Below are 25,633 nucleotides of genomic sequence, written 5' to 3' on the forward strand. Positions count from 1 at the left end.
AGTATCTTTGTAAGCAAAATGATAAATATAATTGCCACTTATATAAATTCATGTTATATATATATGCAACTATATATCTATCTAGTTATAATTAAATTTTTTACCTGTTTTATACATTGAAAAATATCTGGTTTTCTTAAAAATTAAGCAATACACTGAAATTAGTCAAGTAGACACATTTGTTTGGGCCTAAGGGCAAGTTCTATTCCAGTTTTTATAACTGTTAGTAAAACATCTGTCTGATTTTAAAAGCTGAAAGGCATGCTAATTATTTTCTTTAATTTTTAATTATTATTTTTAGTTGCAGTGATACCCTCGCTACTCTGAAGTGACTTATTAAACCTGTTTTATTTACAGTATAAATTTCTAATTGAACTAAATTATACACATTGGATAGTACTCCATGCATATAGAATTTGAAAACAAAATTGGGTATTTCATGCAGAACTGGAGACACTATAATAAAGTCTGCTGACTGATATATATGGCTTTATTTTTAAAACTAAATAAATGTCTCACATTTAAAATTTATTATTTGAAAGAGTACCATTTTAGGAATATAGATAATTTTAGATTGTTTATAATCAGTGTGAAGAATAGTATATTTACTATTTTAACAACTAAAATATAGGCCCATTTTTAAATGCTACGTTGACTATAGTTTGAACTTCAACCAGAAGGGTAGGATAGTGAATGTTGAATCCCTCTATAATTTTTTAAGATTTATTTTTATTATTTATACAAGAACTGGGGTACAGGCCAGAGGCACCAAAGGGTGAGAGGATTTACCAGAGACAGAGCAGGGAACAGAACAGGCAGACTGACTGAAATGCATTGCTGAGGGGAGCAGCGGGCGAGACAGGAGAGGTCTGCCGCGCCATGTGGGTATCTCCTTGGCTGGCAGGGAATCAAACCCACACTGCAGAGGCTGTATACAGCTTCATAGTGCTGCGCACAACCCGCTGCACCACCGGGGAGGCCTTCATTTTGAAAAGAAACTTCAGTCTGCAAGAGAACTCATGAAGGAGAACTGAGCTGAGAACCAACTTCCAAGATGGCCCAGCCTGGTGACTAGTGACAGGCACATATGTAACTTCATCATGATACAGCCTGCCTACCAATGTTGTCTGAGAAACTTTGTGCCAAAATAAACTATACACCAATAGAGAGGAATCTGACTTCGTTGCTAACTAGATCTCTATGACAAAGGTTTCCATTATCAATTGCAATTTAACAAACTTGGTAGCTTAAAATAACAACGATCATTTATTGCTTGTACAACCTCAGTTTTGACAGGCAGTGCTCAAAAGCTTGTCTCTTCTCTGTATGGCTTCAGTTGGGTCTGCTAGGTTGTTCCTGTAGGATCAAACCACTTAAGATAGCTCACTCATATATGGCAAGTTGGTTCTAGCTGCTGCCAAGAAGTGGAGATTTAGACTCCTCACAGAGGTGGGAGTAGCCAAGAATTGGTTGCTGTCTTTAACCTGCCACAACAAGGGGGCAAATTGTGGCATTGGTGCTCCTTGCACAGATGCAAGAGTTGTTCTTTTGCCAAGAGTCCTGTATAACCCACCAACAGCAGGCTTCCTGATTATAAATTCTACCACTTATTCCTCAGCCTCTAACATATAAGTAGCAGGTACTATGGACAGGCAAGATACTAAAAATGCTTTAAAAGCTTTAAAAATTATGTCACAGTGGACTGTAGCGGAGGACTATGGGTGCTTTGGTGGTAGGTGTGGTTTACAACAACACCTAAGGGGGACACACTATACCTGCAAATACAAACAATGTTGTAAAGCAATGTTAACTTAATAAAACCAAAAAATAAATAAATAAATTTAAATTATATTCTTACAACATTCTTTTAGCTGGATGATATTGAGACAGAAAGAGGTTAAATTACTTGTTCAAGGTTCATAACTAATGGGTGGTAAATCCAAAGTTCAAATGCCTTCTCTCTCACCACACTTTGTACTCTTAATCATTGTATAATACAATATCATATGAAAGAGCTCATCTTCCTCCCCCCTTTGACAAGCAGGCTCTCCATATATTTGTTCTACTCTGATTCACCAAAGAGCTACCTATAAAATGAATCAGTCGAACACAGAAGTCTGGTAACTAGGAGTGTCTCTATGAAAACCATCTTTTGAAAGCATTAGGGACCTAGAAGAGTCATAAAGGTGGAATTCTGTATTGAGACAGGGCACAGCTTGCAAGTGGTAACTAAATATAGCATGTCCTGAAAAAAAGATGTCTTGGGATGCTAGAGGACTTGGGGTAAGGGATGGTCAACAATGTTGGTGGTCAGCCTAGTCGGAACAGTATCCAAACTACAGTTGAAAAGTGCTAACATTGGAGTCAGAAGAGTATTAGTAATAGTCATGTCTGAAGATTAAAACAAAAATATAAACCAAGAATTATTAGTGAGGCGTTCTGTTGACACTTGAAACTTAGAGTGTTCTCCTTCCCTGATCCCTGATTTGTCTGAAGCAAACACCCATCTAGGGTTTCTATCCCATGCTTATCTGATCTGAAATCTATTTTGTAGACCCCTCTGATTTTCATATATTCAGTTTGCCTGTGGACTGAATATTTGTGCATGCTGACAACTGAAATCAAGTCTGCTACCAACTGTCCCATCTATTTTCCCCCTTCTGTTCTCAGAATAAGTTTGTCTAGTGTGGGCACCAAAACAGACATGAAGGTCCTAATAAGTGATTTGCTGCTGCATATCGTGTCTCTCTCCTTAATGACTGCCACAATAAAAGTAACCAATAAGCTGTTTGAATCTTTGTTACATTTTATCAAACACTTAGCATAATAGTTTGTCCCTTAACGATTCTGATATATTGAAATTTTTCGATCTTTTGTTTAAACTCCTATCCCTGATTTCCACAGCATTTTACAATGCATTAAACTTTATTATACTTATCTATTCTATTGCCCTTTTAATTGCTTTTCTTATATTCATTGTATTTGTCAAAAAATAATGTTCAAGAATTCTCTTTCCCTGTTCATTTCTTTTAAAAACCAGAAGGTATATCATAATGGAAAGTTTTTTGGCTTGCAGTTTTTAGTATATCACACATAGAAATAGTGAAAAAAGTGTTTAATTTCTGATTAAGTTAATTTATACTGAAATCATTAATGATATTGAGTGTACTTGTTTGATATTCAAAATATTGAAAAAGAATGATGTCTTTTGTTCTTGCTCCATGCTTTAAAATTTTTATTTCTATTTCAATCTCCATTTATTTCCTACTTTCACCTCTTCTTTATTACCTTATAGCCTTCCTATTATGTGAATTTACTGACCCTGTAGTCTCATTAGGTGTGTACTTCATTAAAGTGTCCTTAGATAGAGATCACACCAGTATGCAATGTCCAGTACTTATCTGGAGCAAGGAGCCATGCCCCAATGACTTCAGGGGCATTCACTTGTCATGCACTTGGCTTTTGGCCAACAGAGATGAACAAATTAGTAGAGTGTACCTGTGTTGGCCCTGTTTCTAGTCTCATTTATGTAATTGATGTCTATTTATGGGTCTCATTATGGATCATTAGCATATCAACGTGGTGTCTGAGCCTGGCAAAGTGCTGCTTGTTGTCAGGCATTAGCAATTTACCATAACATACAAAAGAAGAGAACCTGGACAGTCTAATTGGTCTCCTAGACTGTTTCTGTAGCATCAAGCCAAGATGGTAGCATAGGAGGCTTTAATTCAGTAAATATTAGTGTTTTTTTTTGGTCTTTGAAAGTTAATAAGAAGTTTTGACTGATAGTAGATTTTTGCTATAACACAAAGGACATCTATTTTGTTAACAATCCTCAGAATATGTGGTTCTTTCAAATATTTTTAAGTTCTTTATATTCATTAATTTTATTTTCAGTGTTTTTATATCTAATTGTTATACATATTATATATAATGGCCAATGATAAGACTGTTTTAAATAGAACATATTTTTAAGCCAAAGAAATAGCATATTTGGAGGTAATTTTGATTTTAGTGTAAGAATATAAAATTGTCTGTCTTATGTTGCTTGAGAAGTATCCAAAATACAAGTGTGAAATTCTCTATTCCAGGGATGTTCTCATAAAATATTATTAGATTAGCATTTATTTATGATGCAAAACAAGAGTGTTTAATAGACCTTTTTTTAATTTGCTAAGTACTTCTAATTTAAAGTAGATGATACAGGCAGGGATATTATCTAACATTGCTACCATAAGTATAAAATAAAAAGATATAAAAATTTTAAAGAGTAAAATAAATCTTCGCAGATATGTTATATTTGATGTAAAAGATATATATTTTTAGAAATGGAAAAATAAACTATGCATCTAAGCTTCTATTTGGTATGACACACAGCCTGCCTTTTAATTCTTCTTAGTCAAAGCTGATAATAAAATGAACATGAGAAAAAAATACTATAGCATATTTAGTGCCTTTTATCTCACTGAGAGTAGATATTTTGTCATTTTAATTTTCTAACCCTGATGCCCCAAAGTGTCTAGTATATAATAAGTACTAAATAAATGTCTGAATACTAAATGAATAAAAATCATATTTACTTTTTATATTAAATATCTGTATTTTTACCTGATTACAAAAGTGTGAAAATCTTTGATGTGGAACATAGACAATACTAAGAAAAATGAAGGAAATTGAGCTGGTTAGTGATATTAACTGTTAATATATTGTTATATTTAAAAACATGTTCTTTTTTTTTCTCAAAGGCAGGGAAAATTTATTGTGCCCCGGGTGGACCTCATGGACCCAAGATGGGGGTCCGTGAAGACGCACTACAAACATGTTCTTTTATATGAACCTATAGTTTTTTTAAAATTAAAATATGGGGGTACATTAAATAATTGATAACTTGCTTTTCTCAATCATCAACAGTTAAATATTCTACACTTCATTTTATTATTGGTACCTAATAATAACTACCATTTATAGACTCTTTTGTCAGTAGCAAATTGAATTATATACTGAGTCTCATAAGTAACCATCAGTCATTTATTTTCTGAGATTGTCATTACTTCTGTCTAAGGTGAAACAGATACAAGAGATACAGGAAAGATTTGTTTTTTGTATTTTTTAAAAAGATTTATATATTTATGCAGGGAATAACTCGGGTATAGGCCAGAAGTGCAAGAGGGTGAGAGGATTCACCAGAGACAGAGTGGGGAGCAGGTCAGGTGGATTTACTGAAATATACTAATATGGGGAGCAATGGGTAAGATAGGAGAGGTCTGCTATGCCATATGAGGGTTAGCTCCTTGGCCGGGGATGGGGATCTGTCTCAGTCCCCAACTGTGATAGCTTGATAGAGCTGGTAGTTAACACCTAGGTCACCAGGGTGACCCTAGAGGAAAGATTTGAATACCAGCTACCAGACTCCCAAGTGCATGCCTTTAACCACCATAGTGCATCATGATTTGGTGCTAATGTAAATGTACTTCTCTAGTGACCCATCTTTATTTTTTATAATGTCCATTCTTTTACTCTTAAAAACTACATTGAGACTTATCTAAGAACAGGAGGAGGAGGAAGAAATTAACTATAAGAGTCAAGCAGAAATTCTTTGGGGTGAATTTTATTCAAGGAATTGTCTATGTATATGTATATATCATACTGGTTGAAATCATAGAATCAAATGGTTTTCAAGTTGCACACACACACAAATAAAACTGACCTATGGGATAGTAGTTAATCCACTGGTCCCCAAAACAACCTGTGGACAAATACAAACCATAACAAACACTCTAAAAGGAATGCTCTTTCAATCATTACCCCCCTCTCCTGGAAAAATATAAAGTTGGCAACCCAAACTTCTTTCCATTTTCTTTCTTTTCTTCTTCTCCTTTTTTTAGTTAAAAAAATAGTAAAAATTACAAGTTTTTAAATTCAAAACCCTGAAATGTTCTAATCAAAGTAAATCACATTTTATTATGAAAGAAAAAAAGTGGGCCATCATGATACTATGCTTGTAAAAGAACCTAAAATAAGAATTATAGCTGTAGCTACAGTTTGGGTGCCTACTGTGTATGAGACACTGGACTAAATTCTTTTCCTACATTGCACACTTGGGTTTCACAATATCTGTATAAGTTAGGTACCCTTCTGTCCATTACATTTTAGAAAACTGAAATTCTAAGAAGTTCAAGTAGATTCCCCAAAAGAGCACGAATTGTAAGTGCAGAGCCCAGGGTTCTAACTTAGTACTGCAGAAGCATGTTTTTTGTCCATTGCTTTATAGAGGTTATGTTATTTCCTGATCCACTGAACTTCCTATTTTCCTGTTTCTCATTTCAACTGTATTTCCTGCTATATATTTTAGATATAGGCAATAATTATATCAGTGATACAACTTTCTTTTCATTTCACATTTCACATTTTTCAACAATAATAAATGTAGAAAATATATTGAGAATGTATAGCCCTTTTGTATGTTAGACAAATTTTGACTAGAATAAAAATGGTTGAAATAGTACTAGCAACAATTTATAAATTTAGGGTGATGGATTATTTATTCAAGTTTCATATATCGCACAAAGTTCTGATGAAATAAAAATATTGAGAATGTCTCCTGGAGTTTGTTGTAATAGTATTTGATTTGTTGACATATATTTAGGCTGAGTAAAGTAAAACTTCATTAATTTTCTCTCAGGTATTCGAAAGACTGTAAGATTTGAGGCAATTGCCATTTTCTGAGTATTCATTGTTTATGTTCTTCAAAAAAAATCTTAATATTTTTGCATATTCACAATGGGCCAGATGCTGTGAAGGACCCAAAACATATGAAAAAGTTTGTGCTTTAAAGAATCTTGAATTTAATAGGAAGGTAAACAACCTATGTGGTCTTCTATCAAGTGGAATTAAGGGATTCCAGTGTCCTTCTCTTTTGGGATTTACTGTTAGTTTGATGTGGAATCATTTGTATACTACTGTTTATTTCTCCTACCATGTGGTAATTTCTTGAGAAGAGATCACCTATCCTTACTTGTAATCCCCAGAGCAATGCATCACACAGTGAGTGTCTCTAATAGACCTAGAATGAATATATAAGGCATTAATAATATAAGACTATATCTGATCAAACTTATCGAACTGGCAGCAAGTGTTACAGAAGTTCACTGGGATAGGGTTTTGAGAACTTGTTTCCACAGGAGAAAGTAGTTGAGTGAAAATGTGTAAGGGGAACTGCAGAGACACAGGGAAAGGGTATTTCAACAGGTGGAAGAGTAGAAGGCATATATAAGGTAGAAATGCAGACACATTGTATTTTATGCTTTGGTGTGTGCTGCAGACTTTTCATATAGCATGTTTTTTGTAAAAAAACAAACTGATGAAGGTTGAAATTAGAATGTAGGTCTTACCTTTCAGCCAAATTCAAAGTCAGTTTATATAATATCTTTCATAAACATCAAAACAATATGATAGAAGATATTTCATTGGTTATTTGGAACAAAACATAAGGAACATATGTTTTCCCGTAAATGTGTCTTAGTTTCTTTTCCTTCCTTCCCTCCCAAATATGACCCTATGACTTGTTTTAGCTAAGAGGAATAGTATAATTCTTTGGTTTAGTGCCTGGATTGTGGACCTAGATTGCCTTCCTTCAAATCCTCTTTGAACCATTTACTGTGGTAACTTGGTTAAGTTACTGTAGTAGCTTGAATATAGTCTCCATTTGTATCCCAGAGACACATAATAACATAAGTTTCTTTATGAAAGTCTAGTTTGTCCGAGCCCGCGGACTGATCAACGAGGTTCTCGGGGGGAGAGCAGCGACCTGAAAGAACAGGGGTACACCACGGAGGGAGACACGTACACTCGGTTCAGCTAAAGCATGTCTCATTTATTTTTGGTTTCAGCGGGGCTTTATAGCTGGGGAAAAGCGGAAGAAGCAGGCCAACAGTGCCTAGCCAATGATTACACACATGACCTTATTTGGTACGCCGGAGGTCGTCATGCGCACTGGACCGGAAGGAGCACAGCTAATCCCGGAAGGGGGAAGTATCCTGATGCCATGAGGCAAGGCGCCAACACTAGCTGATATAGCGAGTGTTTTAGTGATATTACTATATAACAAACTGCCTTAGAACTTTGGGGCTAAAAAAGAGCCATAATAGAGCCAGGAATGTGGGCAAGGAACAGTGAGAAAGGCTCATCTCTGCTTTGCATCTTCTCAACTGATCTGACTCCTAGAATGGTTTTCAAACATCCAAGATGTGCTAAATCATGTATCTTATGTCTTTGTGCTGGCTTCAGCTTAGTACACATGCTTTTCTTTCATGTCACCTCTCTATCCTCATATGATTTTCATCATTTGGTTGTCGTGAATTTTTTGCTAGATGTTAATGTTGGAGAGGATGCAAAGCCTGAAGGTCAGTGTCATTTCTGCAGCATTCTTTTAGCTAAAACAAGCCCTAAGTCATCATAGAATAAACAGAGAGAAAATACCTTTTGGTAATAGGGATGGCAAATGTACATTGCAAAAGGACTAGCAGAATAGGAGGAATTATTGGGAGCTAATGGTTTCTGATGATTTCCGTCTTTGGGAATAATCTTTCCAACTGGATCTGTTCTATGAGGTCTCCAGAGGCACAATATGTTTTCTCGTGTAGCTCTGCCATCTCTACGGTGCTTTTCATCTGTGTGGTCTAAGGGGACCATCCATTGTAGCCAAAGGAAAAGGAAAAACAAACACCACCAACAAAAGGGGGTACATAACCTTCTGCCTTATGATATCACAGCCAGAATTCAGTCTTTGTGACAGTCCTTAGGATATTGTTAGGATTAGTGAATGGCATGTATGAGAATTTATCACAATGTCTGGTGATTAGTGCTAGCTACCTCTGTTCTTTCAGTGAAAAGTCACAGGAACCATTCTAGACTCTAAATGCACATGCAGGAATAAGATATTTTTTCCAAACCTGGAGAATTAAAACTCTGCTGAGGAAGATATAAACAAATAATTGCAGCAGGAGGTAGGTGGTAAGATAGAATGTTAGGAAAGAATAGTGGAGATGGATGCGGGTCCGAGGGTGGCTGGGCAGATCAATGCAGATACAGGAAAGTCAGAGATTTCTGAAGGATCTCACATTTAAGGTTGACCATGAAAGGTATGACATATTTAGAAAATAGTCAAGAGACTCATCATCTCTCTCAGTAATTGAAACTAGATGGATATGGAAATGAACGGAAGAGGTAAGGCAGGGTCAATATATGAAGGACCTTATAAATGATACCCATGAGTTTTGACATAATATGATCTCTCTAAAGTCTCAGTTTACTCTGAATATTGGAATAATAATAGCAATAATGATTTTGAGGATAAAGTGATAATATAAACTGCTTAGTGTAGGTGCCTGACATCTACTAAACTCTCAGTAGACATTAGCTATTGTTAATAGGGTATATAAATTTTTATTTTTGTTATTGTTATTGGATGAGGAGGAGGAACCAAGTAATTCTAGACAGTGACGTTACTTTGGAATTTCCAGTCATTCATGAGATACAGTTATCGATGGGATGAAAAGATCAGTTTAGAGTAAAAAATGCAGAATTGTGAGAAACTGGTAATTGTCACTTAGTTACCAAAACAAGAGACACCTTTAACACTCTCAACACAAAAAACTAGTTGGCATTTGTCCTATTGGAAATATACAATCATATTCCCTGTCAGATATACCACAGACCTATCTCTTCACACTACAACTGGAATGAGGATGCATCTTTTCACTCTGAATGGACAGTGGCCTGGGCACTCCTAAAGCTACTGGTTTCTGGTAAGGGACCACAGCATGGGTTCCTTGGCTATTGTAATGGTCTACTAAACGATTTTTTCACATCTTATTTTTTTTCCAACATTTTGAAACATTCTCCTCACTGCAACCTTAACTGATTAATTTGAAAATTAAAAATCTGATCCTGGCTTAAAATCATGTAGTGGCTTTCCATTATTCCAGGGACAATGAAGAAAGCCCTGGCCTACCTGTCATTTAATCACTTTCTTTCACACATCAACCAGGTAGACCTCTCAAAGTCAGTGACAATGTTATGCTTCTTTTGTCCACCTGGTCATTCCTCTGCCTGTACCTGAGTAGACTCTGAGGTGAGCTTATAGTTCCCTTCCTCAAGGTAGCCTTCCATGACTTTCCAGACTCAGTCAGTTCCCCTTGATGGCTACTTACATAGAATCTTTGTAGCATTCATCCTAATTGGGAGTAGTTTTGCTCATGCAAATATTTGCTTGATGGCTCTATTCTTCACTGCAATTAAAATTTAAGCTCTGGCATGACAGAGGAAATGCCTGCTTTTTCTGCTAATGGGTCTTGAATCACTTTTGGCCCCCCTCTAACGTGGAAAAGATTGAGAAGTAGACATAGGAGTCAGATTAGGGTGTCAAAAAATAGCTTTACTATTCTAAGTATTGATTAGAGAATTCAGTCTCATCTGTGACTCAAATTAGACTTTCTATTTATTCTCTCAGTATTGAACTTACCCAACCTTTAGAAGAAAATAAGGGACAAACACAGACCTCTACTGTATCTTTGGTACCTTCAAGAGTGCCTCTTTTTGAGTAAGTGCTTATGAAACATTGTTTATTGCCTTTTGAAGTTTTGGTCTTTTTGCTGTTATTTCTTTACTTCACATAAAGTTTTCTAACATCCCTAATCAGGCGCAAAACAGTTACTTCTTAGAATTTCTCCTTTATGCTGCTTTCTCTGAGCATAACATACAATGTAAAATATAACTCTTTAAGGTTCCTTAAAAGTTTTATTACAAATACCAAAGGAGGAAAATAGAGGAATCAAAATATCTCTCTCTTCTTGTCCCTTGATTTGTGCTTTTTAAAACTCTTTAAGCTTTTAAACCACCCTTCTCCCCTTACTTCACTTTTGAAGAACAAGTACACAAAAACAGAGTAGGATTTGTTTACCAAAGGCAGAACATTCTAGAACTGAGAAGAAAATTAAAGGCTATACAGGTCATATAGGTCCTAAAAACTACTTCATAGACAAGGGCTTCATTTGGATGTCCCCAGTATAATTGCAACAGGGTGGTCCCCAGGAAAGGGGGAGGTTCCCTGCCCCACCCAAGGGAGGGTGGAGCTGAGCAGGGAGAGAAGAAGCTGCAGAAGGGACTGAGGAAGGAAGCAGGATGGAGAGGGCCAGGAGACCTGGAGGAGGCACATGGAGCCTAGAGACACGTGAAGAAACTGCACTTGTCTTTTGGTCATAGACTGGGTGACACAAATGTGGGTGAGACCCGTGGGGAGGTGACAATGGCAGCTTTTATCTTGATGTTGATTTTGCTCTTTTCCTTCCGGGCTTGTCTGGTTGTTTGTGACCCTTTTTTGTGGGTCCCCACTGGAAGATGCTTTAGACTTGTGGCAGGCCTTGGGGCCTTGCTCTGGGCCGATCCCATATGGATGGAGTTTTACCCACGAGGGGACAGGTAACTTTGTGTGCTTCATTTAGAAACTAGACTCTTTGCCTTACCTGTATTGTTTCCTAGTTTTTATTAAAGTTCCTTCCCATTAAAGTGTCATATGTTTTGTGTTGATGCGGCAGATGGCAGAACCCATTTAGAATAGGCAGGTTTGCAGAGTTTGGGCTGCCCCTCTCCCTGTCCTATAACAGATTTGGCGCCCAACGCCCCTCTCCCTGTCCTATAACATAATGAAAGGAACCAAGTAGCATGACCATGGGAACTGAGAGCAGAATGACTGCTCAGAATTTTCTTTTTTTCACTTTTGCTGTTTTTTTTTTTTATAATAAATTTTATTTTTATATTCCCCATACAATTGCAACACCCCATTCTGACCCCAATCCCTCCCCTCCCGCCCCCCACCCCCCAAAGAGTGTCTCTGGTTCATAGTTTTTGTTGATTTTGATTTTCACTTTCTTATAGTTATTCATTTTCCTGGTCCCTTATTTAAGTTTTCTAGATTCCTGCTATGAGTGAGACCATCAGGTATTTTTCTTTTTCTTTCTGGCTTATTTCGCTGAGCATGATCCCTTCCAGCGCCATCCATGTTGCTGCAAATTGCATGTGTTTATCTTTTTTGAATGCTAAGTAATATTCCATGGTATATATGTACCACATCTTCTTGATCCAGTCATCTATTTTTGGGCATTTGGGCTGTTTCCAAAGCTTAGCTATTGTAAATAGTGCTGCTATAAACATAGGGGTGCAGGTGCTCTTTGGAATTGATGTTTCTGTGTCCTTTGGGCAAATACCTAGGAGTGGGATTGCTGGATCACATGGAAGCTCTATGTTTAGTAGGTCCAGAAATCTCCACACAGCTCTCCATAGTGGTTGGACCAGTTTGCACTCCCAACTTTTGCTGGTTTTACCTTTAAAACCAGCTATGCTGGTTAAACTAGATGCTATGTTAAACCGTATTTATCATTAATAAAGAGGGAAAATCCTGGAAAAGAATGCTAATCCCAGGCAGGAGTCAACTGAAAGAGGCAAGAAGACAGGAGAAAAAACTAACTTCCAGAACTCTTTGGGGATTAGAGGCCTCAGGCTACCTCTGGTGTTTGTATGCCACGGGTATTTGTATATCTGGGACTGTTTCTGTTGTAGTTATTGAGTAACATTTAAAGTTCTTTAATTTTTTTTCATATAATAAAAGATATATTTACTATTGAAGTATTTGAAAAATACAGAATGTCATAATAAGGAAAAGAATCACATAATCATTCTTTCAAATGTACATGATTATATATTTAACAAGATTAAAGTAGATAGTGGACAACTTAACCTTATCAGAAAAATTATTTGGAGGTGCAGTTTTCCCAGGTTTCTGTAACATATTACAGAAGTATTTATTTTCCCGGTTATTTTATGTGAATTTAGCTCCAAAAACGAAATGTTTTGAGCATATAGATAAAACATAAATGTTATACCCTATAATATAGGGGGTTCCTCCCAAGGTCTTCTCATTCATTCATCTTGTATATTTATCTTTCCAAAAATATATTTTATGGTGAACTTTGAAAACGCCAATATTTGGTGGACTAGAGATATATAATGCAAAATGTATGTTAATCTTCAAGATACTCATTAGAATACTTAGCATTTGGATAAAAAGTGTTTTCCTCTCTTGTGAAACTAATACTTCATTTCTACCCTGACCTGATATACAATATCCTGATGTCATGAGTCAATGTTGTAGTATATGAGTCAATTGCAAGTTGTTAAAAGAATTTACTTCTTCTCTCAATAGTGATACATGTGATCACTGTTATGTGATCACTGTTGGGAAGTGGTTAGGAATTAGATTTATCTTTTTTTTTTAAGATTTATTTCTTTTATTTATTTATTTATACAAGCACGGGTACAGTCAGAAGCGGGGGAGGGTGAGAGAATTCACCAGAGCCAGAGCGGGGATCAGAGCAGGCAGAAGAACCGATGTACACTGCTGAGGGGTGCAGCGGGCGGCAGGAGAGGTCTGCGTGCCATGTGGGACCCTCCTCCGGTGGCTGGGGAGCAGCCGGGGATCGAACCAGTGCTACAGAGGCCGCCGGCAGCCTCGCAACCCAGCGCTCAACCGCTGCGCCACCGGGGAGGCCCAATTAGATTTATCTTTTAAGGTTTTTTTTTTGTTTTTTTTTTTATTTTTTTATGGAACTGAGGCGATTCTGACCAATGGCCTCATGTAGTATTTTTTAATAAAATATTGAACAGCAGAATTTTGACTAAGATATGGGTTTCCAGAAATATTTAGCAAAGTCAGTAGACACACAAAGCACTTTCAGTGGGAGTAGAAACAGTTATAGTATAGAGATCCTAAAAACACAGTAAAAACAGTTCTTGTACATTATTATAAAATATATCCATTGCAAATAAAATTTCAGTGTGGTCTTAGGTGACAAATAAGATTAATTAATTTAAAAATTATCTGTTGGTATAATACCATTGAAAAGGTTGATAGATACATACATACGTACATACATATATCCATATATGGAGAGACTGAAAATTATTAGAGCACTATCAGAAGATGAAGAATTTGAAGCCCAGAAACAAATGTCACAATAAGATTGCTTCCTTATAACATTCTATTTATTTACATTTAAAAAGTCCACCTTAAATATTCAATTATAGTTTCAAATACTAAAACGTGTATTTTAATATACACCTTGACAGGAAAAGCTGTACAGTTAATGCCAGTGGTATACAAAATGAGTTAAAACCATGCCTGACTAAAGATTTAAGTTTGGCCAAATAGTTATTCAAATCTAGTAGGTCATATTTATTTCATTTTAACTTCCTTGAAGAGAATTTCCTTCAATTATTAAGGCAGGTAGCCTTCTCATACTCTTACCAGATTTGGCAGGTGGGCCTGTATTATCCAAGACTGATTTGATTCATAAAATTGGGATCAATTCTAGGTAAGTTGTAGCCACACATTTCAATTCTGCTGTTGCTGTTGAAAGTAGTAGGCACTTTGTACCATGTCATAGCTAACATGATTGTGTTTTCCTAAAACTATTTTAGTATACCCTAATGGAATAACATATCATTTCAAAGTGCAACTCAGTAAGATCATTTTTATAGTAGACTGAGTTAACATGGTTCATGAGTCAACATGGTTTAGAAAACATGTAGTTTTCGGGCCTCCCCTGGTGGTGAAGCGGTTGAGCGCTGGGCTGTGAAGCTGCCTGCAGCCTCTGCAGCGCCTGTTCAATCCTCAGCTGCCAGCGAGGGTCCCACATGGCGCACAGACCTCTCCTGCAGCAGTGTATTTTGTCAGTTTGCCTGTTTTGTTCCCTACTCTGGCTCTGGTGAATTCTCTCACCCTCCCGCGCTTCTGACTGTGCCGGTGCTTGCATCAATAAATAAATAAATCTTTAAAAAAAAAATAAAACATGTAGTTTTGCCAAAGATTCCTAAGAAACAATCTTAAAATCTCTGGAAGAATGAACAGATTACTTTTTTCAACAAGGTTCTAGATCAGAGGTAGACCCAAACTTGTGATGTTATTAGGGCCTAAAGAGCTGTTATCCTGAGATTAAAATAAATAAAGAGCTGTTATTCTTAATGACTGAATATGTATCATATGCCATATCAAATAGGCAGACTTTAAAATAGACAAATTTTAGTAAAAATTTAAGTGCTAGCTAAGAATGATTTTTTAACTCTCAAAAAAAAATGAGAGTAAATTTAATTTACTCTATGCAATGACAGGGTTTTTCACAGGTAACTATTTTCTTTTGAAAGGTCATGTGAACAAATTACTGATCAATCTCCAATTGTGTACAAACACTATATGGCAAGATAAAGATGATTTTATTTATTTATTTATTTTTTTAGAGGCATGTTTTATTTATTTAGTTGTTTGTTTGTTTGCTTGTTTTGTTTATACATGCACTGGGTACAGTCAGAAGCGCGGGAGGGTGAGAGAATTCACCAGAGCCAGAGCGGGGAGCAGAGCAGGCAGAAGGACCGAAGTACACTGCTGAGGGGAGCAGCGGGTGGCAGGAGAGGTCTGCGCGCCATGTGGGACCCTCCTCTGGTGGCCGGGGAGCAGCTGGAGATCGAACCGGCGCCGCAGAGGCCGCGGGCAGCATCGCAACCCAGCGCTCAACCGCTGCGCCACCGGGGAGGCCCGATAAAGATGATTTTAGATTGAAGAAATTTCAAAGCCGACTATAGAATATCAAATGAGAGCTAAATCATGAAAGTATTAATTTATGGTAAGAAAAATTTATGAGAATTTCAAAGAAGAGTTAGTGATAATTAAAAAATGTTTATGATATACATTTTACAAACTAACAATTACAAGATCTATACAAAAAAAAGTAGAAAAAGCATGTAGTACATTTAGCTTAAACAGTGTAGTTTGTCATGATTGAAAAGACAGAGGCAGAGAATAGTATGTTATCATATGGAAATGAAGTTTAACAAACTATGAACATTAACACTTCTTGAATGTCACTATCAAACACCACCTGCTGGATAGGTTGCACATTCCACAGAGAGGTAGTTTCAGAAGCAGTATCTCAATTTGCTTATGACAAATTACTTAAGAATTTAATTATATCATCATAAACCTGGGGCTCATCAATTATTTTATTGCATATTTCAGACTGGTGGCTTGCAGGCCAAATCCTCATACATACTTGGCCCCATATACCTGTCCTTTTAGATAAGGCCTGCATTTACCAGTTTGCCATTCTCTCACATTCCTTCTTCACTGGACTGAACATGGGCTTGGCCTGTATAAGCAATTGGATTAAGATTCCTAGATCAGGGCCTCCCCGGTGGCGCAGCGGTTGAGCGCTGGGTTGCGAAGCTGCCTGCAGCCTCTGCGGCACCGGTTCGATGCCCGGCTGCTCCCCGGCCACCGGAGGAGGGTCCCACATGGCCCGCAGACCTCTCCTGCGGCCCGCTGCTCCCCTCAGCAGTGTACTTCGGTCCTTCTGCCTGCTCTGCTCCCCGCTCTGGCTCTGGTGAATTCTCTCACTCTCCTGCGCTTCTGACTGTACCCAGTGCATGTATAAACAAAAAAACCAAAACAAACAAATAAATAAATAAATAAATAAACATGCCTCTATAAAAAAAAAAAAAAGATTCCTAGATCAGATATTTGAAAAATATTTTACTTAAGATATCATGCCTGCAAGAATACAAGGAAAATTTCTTTCTTTCTTAAGATTTACTTATTTATTGCATAGAAGAACTGAGATTTAGGCCGGAGATGTGTAGGGGGTTGAGAAGATTCACCAGAGACAGTGCAGCAAGCGGAACAGATAGATGTACTGAAATACATTGTTGAGGAGAGCAGCAGGCAAGACAGGAGAGGTCTGATGTGCCATTTGTGGGTTAGATCCCTGTCCAGAGATCAGCCTCAGCCCATAGAGATGATAGCACTGAGACTTAATCCCTAGGCCACCAGGCAGGCCTGGGGAAATTTCAAGTGAACATTTACTGTTGAGAGTAAACATGTTTTGAATGATACTTTGGTTAATATCAGTCTTTCACAATTTAGGTAAGCCCCATGAGGGCACAAAACAAGTATTGTTCAACATGGTATCTGTACAACCTGCAACAGTGCCTGCCTTGTTCCAAGAGATTGATGGATCTTTCTGTAATTAAAGATATTAATGAAACTGTTCACAAACACTAACAACATAATCCTGTTTAAAATGCACTTTACTTTAGAAGTTAAGACGCTAACCATAAAAACTAGGCTCTTTTGTCCATAGCTAGCCAAATATTTTAAGAATTATCACTGACCATGTATAATCCAAGAAAATATTTGATCTTTAAATATCCAGATAAACCTGAGAGTCTAGGAAAATAAGAAATCAAAATAAAATCATCCTTATTAATCCTAGTTTCAGTTCAGCTGTGTACTTTAAAAATAACACTAGGTTTTTAGAATAAAGGCATGCCAAGATAATTCAAATAGGTTGTGATTTTTAAATAAATATTTTAATTATACTAATTATATTATTCATAACTTATAATGACTGTAAATATGTTGTCAGGATCTGTAATGCAATGCCTGCAACAGAGTGAGAATTCTATCATTTGTGCAATGTCCCTGACTCTCATAGTCTTCAAGAAGGTATAGGTGATGCCCATTGTGTGATTTTGCCATGTGTAAACTGAGTAGTTTTTCAATAAATATAATGGAGAGAAGTTGGCCCCAAAGTGAAAGAATGTTAAGATCCTCTTGGGAAGCTAAGGTTCAGTAAGCCAAAATGGGAAAAAGGAATGCCACACAGAATAGTCTGGAAGCCAAAGTCATCATGAACTTATCAAGTAGGAATCAGGGTGATGTAAATACAACAGAATACCTGAAGAAGGATTTCAGATATTAAGAATGATCTTTCATTCCTCACTACCTTTTAGGGAGTGAATATGTCATGATGCATGAATGAGAGTACTAGTTTTAAATGGCCAACAGCAGTAAAACAATATTGAGTAAATAATATTGTTATTCAGAGTTATCAACTTCTATGAATCAACTTCTGTGAAACAGAATCCAAGAGCACTTTGTCAGATCAACTGGGATGATAACTGTAACAGTCTGTATTGCTGCTTAACAGTGAGGATTTCCTGACAGAATGCATGCAATAAAGTTCCTTCCTTTGTTCTGATTTTTCTGGGTTTCTTTTATCCTCTGGCTCCACACAGTGATCTGCACACAGCTTCAAACTTTCTTCCTATGTAGTCTCTAGTCCCACATCCTCACATCATCAACCTAGAAGAGAAGACAGGATTTGTATCCTAGTATTCTCGGTCAGGTCAGCCTGGCCAGTATAGTCAAGTACCTACCACTGAACCAGTCACGGTGGCCTGATGAATGGTATATACTGATTGCATCAGGCCTAGTTCTGTGGCCTTTATTTGAACTAATGCAGTAGCCTGGAGGATGAGATAAGCTGATTAACTTTAAGAGAATCAGTGCCTAACTGTGGAGGTTGGTACAGAGTCAGTCTATTCCAAATCAGGGGCCTGGACAGGAGACTCATGAAAAAGAAATGTAGACTGGGTTCTCATAAGGAAACCAATAAATAAAAAACAGTCACTGTGGTTCTGGAAATTGCACATAGCAAAATGTGCATAGAAAAGCAAGGTGCAGTTCAACAATTTTGGTGCTGATGATAGAATTTCTTATGTTCCCTAAGCAAAATCAATTGGAATATTTTTTTTTGCTATGTATGTTTTAGAAACTTTCTACTTAAAACAATAATTGACTCTTTTCTCCTCCCCAACTCTTTCATTTCCTTTCTTCCTCCCTGTCCCACTTCCCTTGAACAGTTTTGTCCTAATGTCATTAGATGGGGCAGAAATAAAGGTGTCTGTTCCAGAAGTGGAATGGAGCCATAGTGACTCAGGGCAGGATGTCGAAACCCTGCAGGATAAGGAAGTTGTCTGCAAAGGCAAGATGCTCTATTCAGGGTCAAAACCTGTGGTCAAAACCTGACCACAGGGAGGAGGGTATCCATTCAAAAGGGATGCCTGGCAGGGCATGTCAGAGACTGAGTGGACCTGGGCAATGAAGTTTGTCCAGGTTTGGACACATGTGATGAGTGACCTGATGTAGGAAGTCAAAACCATAGAGGATTGGTAAGAACATATTTACAAAAGCTTATAGGGTACAAGAATCTCAGCAGCATGAAGGGAGCATCCATTTGGAGAAACAGCCTAACATGATTGCTGGCGCCCAAGCTGGGAGATGGTACCCAGGCAGGAGAACAGTGGAGCAAAGAAGAAAGTTGAACACAGTGAACTGAATGCACAATTAAATATATTAAGGATATTTGACCCAAGCGTCTCATTGTCCAAGGTGCAGATATGGAAAGGGATAAAACTTCAATGAACCCTAGAGGCGTCTGTGTGAACTCATGTATTTACAACCACAATAATATGTATTTCCTACCTCTGTCTACTGGAAAGATACAATAGTATCTCAAAAAGTAATTATTATACCTAGGATCCTGATTTTTCTTTCTATATACTAATATCTATTAAAGAAAACTGGGTTCTTTGGAGAAATGCCTCGTTACATAGCTGGGGTGGGGAAAATTACAAAGTAAGCCCAGTGCATCTTGTGCCAGAAAATAAGGAAAATACTTAAACAACAATGGGAACTTGCTACATGGTCATTGAAACCAACTTCAAGAGGCTCCTGCTAGTTAAATTGGAGACAATTGCAGCATCAAATTAGGTACAAATAAATTAATTATAATGAAAATATATACCATTGAATAAAGAGAAAAATATGTATATATATGTACACACATACACATACACACACTCTTATAGTCATACAAATTTAAAGTTTGATGAAGAATAAAGTAATGGTATATTAATATTTTTCAAAGTTATTCCCAACAAAACATTCATTGCGAAACAAAGGAATATCAGAGGAGCAGTCTGGTAGATACCCTATATTCAAATGTTCACTGTAGAGGTATACCAAAATAATTTATCTCCTTATAGATTATAATGAGAAAAATGGTAGATCACTTCTGTGTTATGTCCTCCAAAGATTCATAACCTTAAATTAATCATGAGGAAACACAAACCAAAATTAAGGGATATATACAAAAATAACAGATCTGTAAACTTCAAATGTGACAAAGTCATGAAAATTAGAGGCAACAGTTTTTCTAGACAGGAGGAGAAAAAAGAGACATATACACCAAATGTAATGTGTGATTCTAAATTGAATCCTTTCACTAGAGAGGAGGTTATTAGGACAAGCAGCTTAACTTGAAAAGAGACAGTATTAGTTGGTGTTAATAAAGTATGACTCTCAGTTTCCTAATTTTGATGATTCCATGGTTTTGTAGAGCATATTTCTTGTTTGTAAGAAATAGATACAAGTATTTTGAGGTATTGAGGCATTTGGTTGTTAGTTTACTCTCTTAATCATTCAGAAAAAAAAAAATCTCTGCACTGTAGTTGCATATATTCTTTAAGTTTATGACTATGTCACTATTTTCCCTGTTTTTCTGAAATAACTTAAAATTGATGGTAGTCAATACATTTTACCAAATATTTTCGATCTATTGGAACTGGCCAGACACCCACAAATAAAATATACTACCCTTCATTTCAGTGGATCAATTAAAAATATACAGTACTGTTGTTTTTGGAGTCTGTGGGTTTGGAGTGCGGGGTTGTCCTTGGGTTCACTCTGGGATAGGTTTCACCAGAGCTTCCCTTTCAGGCGCATGTGGCAAGTTACCCCAGGTGAGTTTCTACACGAGACAGAGATGGTAGTTATATTTAATGGGCAGATCTATTAGGAAAGGGGACAGAATATTAAAGTACACTTGCATAGATAGAGGTGGGCAGGGCAGGAAGAGCTGCTAAGAGGCCTGCATGGTTGCAGGCGGGAGGCCTTGAGGAGCGCGTCCTCCACTGAGGGAGGTCAGTGAAGGGAAGTCCCAGCATGGTACAGGTCACACGGGCAGGCAGGAGAGAGTTGGTGAAAAGAAGCACCTGCATAGTCACAAGTGGGCAGAGAGATTGCTGCCCTGAGCCTGCGTAGAGACTGAACAGTTGGTTGCTAATTTTTGATAACTGAAGAATTTGAAAGGGACTGGAGATTCTACAATGTGCTCAATCTCCATATCTTTACCTTCGAAGGTGCCCTCAGATACCTGCTTGGATGTTATGCTTTGTGATCTAGGCGTCGATGCCTAAGGATCTTGGTTTCCCTAGCTGTGTGTGGCTATCTTAATCTCTTCTGCCCCTACCTCCTTGTGAGCCAGGTTTCTGGTCTTGTAGCACACCTCCTTTTCACTTTTTTGGTTTTTGTTTTTTCTATTCTTGTCCTCCATTAGTACTGCAAAAGGATTGAGAAGTCATTCCTGATGGGTATGGTTAAAAAAAGATGTCAAGTAGGCACACTGGACCAGATTGTAGTAAGTGGAAAAGGGCTGTTTAAGTTTTCCAAAAAGGGGAAAGGGTGGCAGCAAAAGTCTATAGGTTTGGGGTAGTATTGAAGAGTAAAAAGTGACTTAAGCATAGTGGTTTACTTAAGTAGAGAAAAGAAAGGTTTTTTTTTTTAATTTTTATTTATTTATTTTTAATATTTATTTATTTATTCACACAAGCACTGGATACAGTCAGAAGCGTGGGAGAGTGAGAGAATTCACCAGAGCCAGAGAGGGTAACAGAACAGGCAGACTGATGAAACACACTGATGAGGGGAGCAGTGGGTGCAGCGGGAGAGGTCTTTGTGCCATGTGGGACCCTTGCCGGGGGCCGGGCATCGAACCAGCACTGCAGAGGCTGCGGACAGCTTCACAGCACAGCGTTCAACCTGCTGTGCCACCAGGGAGGCCCTGAATTTCATTTTTTAGATAAAGGAGAAACAGTAAATTTGTATGGGTAAGAGAACCTCATTCACAATATTTTTATATAAATAGAAGGAGTTAGTGACATCAGGAAAAGAGTGCATGGCCGTTGTAATTAGATATGACATAGAAATGAGGTGATTCAGAGAGTGAGGTTTATACTTATATAATTAGATAACCTAGACAACTATGAATTCCTTCATAGTGACTAAATAATTTTTTTAAAATACTGAAGGACCAAATACTAAAATTGTAGTTTTTCTGTATACTGATAAGAAGATAAAGTTTAGACCAGCAAGAGCCTGAAAAGCAAAGTAGGGATCCATAAAACAATTTCTCATGAAGGTTTATTAAAACTATTTTTCAAAGCCTATCCGAGATTTTCTTATTTGAAAAAGGAAAAATTGTAAGTGGGAATATGCCCACTTATTTGTTCATTTATCCAATGAATGTTTATTGAATATAAATCCTATACCAATGATATTCTAGGAATGGGGAATAGAACATTGAACAAGAAAGTGAAATTTCCTGCTTTCATGGAACAAGAAGCAACAGATAATAAAGAAAAAAATCAGGGAGAAATATTTCATAGCCCCATATGATAGGGGAAAAAAAACCCAGATATATATATAGGGGAGTGTTGAAGGAGCTAATTTATATTAGGTTTTCAAAAAACGCTTCACAGAGGAAATCAAATTTAAGTGATTTGTATTGTAGGAAAAACTACCTTACTATGAATGAACACTACAAGCAAAGTGTAAAAATATGCTAAGATGGCAGTGAGGAAAGCAAATATGTCCTAAGCAAGAAGTAAGATAAGCAAAGCAAAGAGTGATAATGCAATACAAATGGAGAGTTATGCTGAGACCTGATCATGTGAGTTCTTGGCACAGCCGCAGGTCATTGGAGGGTTCTCAGCCAGAGAGTGACTCAATTTTATTTACCTTTATAGAGAGCAAGATCATAGCAGGGCTAATAATAAGGAGGTATTTCAGTAAGAGTAGACTGGATGATGGTGATTTAAACAAAGTTGAATGGAGTGAAGTTCCAGGTGACCAAACAGAAATTTTGGAAGTTGAATTGAAATTAATGTCTAATGGTTTGTATGTAAGAAACCTTTGAGGAAACTCAAAGGTAAAGCTTCATTTTCTTTTTTCTTTTCTTTATTGAGAAATTGGATAGAGAGTGATTGCATTAAACAATAGCAGACTGGGAAGGGGGACCTATTAGGATAATAGATATCCTAATAGTAGATCTTTATTTAAAAAGTTAACAAAAACATTCTATTTTTTTTAAGATTGATTTATTTATGCAAGAACGGGGGTACAGGCCAGAGGCGCAGAAGGGTGAGAGAATTCACCAGAGACAGAGCAGGGAGGACAACAGACAGACAGACAGATGAAAGCACTGCTGAGTGGAGCAGTGGGTGAGACAGGAGCGGTCTGCCACGCCATGTGGATATCTCCCTGGCCAGACAGGAATGGAACCCTCGCTGCAGAGGCTGTGGACAGCTTCACAGCACCATGCTCAACCCGCTGTGCCACCAGGGAGGCCCAACAAAAACATTCTAAATTAAGATACAGGAGTAGATTTTCAGTACAAGTCTTAAACAAATAGGCTATTTGCACTGAGTTCCATTTTCCGTAAACATGTCAAATTCTTAATGTATTTAATTAAATGTAAAATGATCGCATCTAATATCTAACTAAAATTATGCAAATATTAATTTAATCTTGGATCATGAAAATGCTTTTTAAACAGACAAGAAATAAAAGGAACCACAAGAAAGAAAAAGGATCAGATTATGTGAAAATTAAACTGGGAGGATATTTGCTAAAAATAGTTCAAAGCTTAAATGTCCTTAACAGTTAAAAAATGCACTTTAAACCAATAAAATACTCCAAAATAGAAAAAATAGGAGGAAATCTGTGGACAATTTTCAAAAGAAAATATATAAATGTGCACTGAAAATGAAGACAATTTCAAATTCACTAGTAATTTCTTATGTAAATTATATCAACATTGCTTTACCATTACTTTATGTGCAGTTATTTCAAAATATATTAGTATAGGTAAAGTGAGATGAACAATCGTATGAATAGTGTAAGTTTTTATAGTTTTTTTCTGGAAAGGAAAAATAAAAAACAGGAATAAATGTTTCGTATACATATATATGTATGTAATTATGTATGATTCCTAGGAATAGTAGTGCAGGGCCCTGGGTATGGTCACATTAAACTCTGGCAACCAAGCTTCCTCACCAAGGTTTTCTTTTTTTTTTTTTTTAAGATTTATTTATTTATTTATTTTATACAAGAACCGGGATACAGACCAGATGTGCGGGAGGGTGAGAGGATTCACCAGAGAGAGACAGAGCGGGAAACAGAATAGGCAGACTGATGAAATACACTGCTGAGGGGAGCAAGGGGCAAGACAGGAGAGGTCTACTTTACTGTGTGGGATTCTGGCCAGCCAGCTGGGATCGAACCAGCGCTGCAGAGGCTGCAGACGGCTTCACAGCGAAGCACTCAACCCCCGTGCCACCAGGGGAGGCCCTACCAAGGTTTTCTATTCACCTTAAGGTGAAGATGAAGCTCAAAGGACATTGTGAATTGATTTAAAATACAGGGAATAATGGCTGGCAAGTAATGAGCTTAGTTGATGTTATGAACCTTAGTTTGGGCAACTGCTAGTAAGGTGGTTATCTTCACTGTATTTACACTTTGTCTTTTTTTAGATTGTCAAAGAGATTACCTCTCCATAAAAGGACTCTCAGCAGATTCCTTCTGTAAATTGCATTTTTCTATAAGATTTTTCTTCTTTTTTCTTACTTAACTAGGGTGCATTCTGGATACTATTTTTTTTTTCATTTTCAGATTTTGCAAATATTTTTTCCTTTTTTTCACCTACTGCTTAGTTTTTCTGTAGCAAACTTTTAAAAAATGTTTATTGGATTCTAAGTATGTATTTAGCTCTGATCTAAGATTTTGGGATACTTTCATGAATAAAATACAAATATATCTGAATTATAGAGTGAAGACAGGGAAATACAATTTCTAAAACACAACAAATTAGCTGAGCAATAGCATGTTTTAAAAGCGGTGTGGGTTATAAGGGAAAAAAACAGACTAGTATGAGGCAGATAGGAATATATTCTTAATTAGTCATTATTTCTCTGTTAAATTTATAGAGCGTTTTCTTGGCGATGAAAGAATGTGGAGTGTTGTGCAACGTAATAACATCTGAATGAATTTGTAAAACTCAATTCCTTTAATTTTTGTTTTCCACTGAAATCTCATGCCTCCAAAATTTTGAGCACTGAGAATCTCCTCATAAATTTATTTTTCACGTAATTGAATTTTTACTTAAAATATTGAAACACATTTTTCTAAAAATAATAACGGATTCATTTTTTTCCTAATTCCAAAAATCATACTTACACCTATCACAGTAGATTCCAATAATGTGGAGGAATATTAAGGAAGCAATGTGAATTGTGAATTATTGGTAATATTATTACCCAGAGAACACCACTAATATGTTTTGATGTGTATCTTTTCAGAAAGTTCATATTAAAATTTTTGTTTGGTGGGATGAAGAAGAAATTCTTTCCTATCCCACTAGGGGTTCTTCTTAGGCTGATAGTGCAATCATATTAATATCAAACTGATTGATTAGTAGGAAAAAATAGCAAATTTACTTGTGTAAGTGTAGAGAATCTACATGGATGTAGATTCTAAAATAAATGGGGCAAAACATGGGTATATAGCTAG

The sequence above is a fragment of the Talpa europaea genome (genome assembly GCF_964194135.1).
Source record: "Talpa europaea genome assembly, chromosome: 3".
NCBI classification, from domain to species: domain Eukaryota; kingdom Metazoa; phylum Chordata; class Mammalia; order Eulipotyphla; family Talpidae; genus Talpa; species Talpa europaea.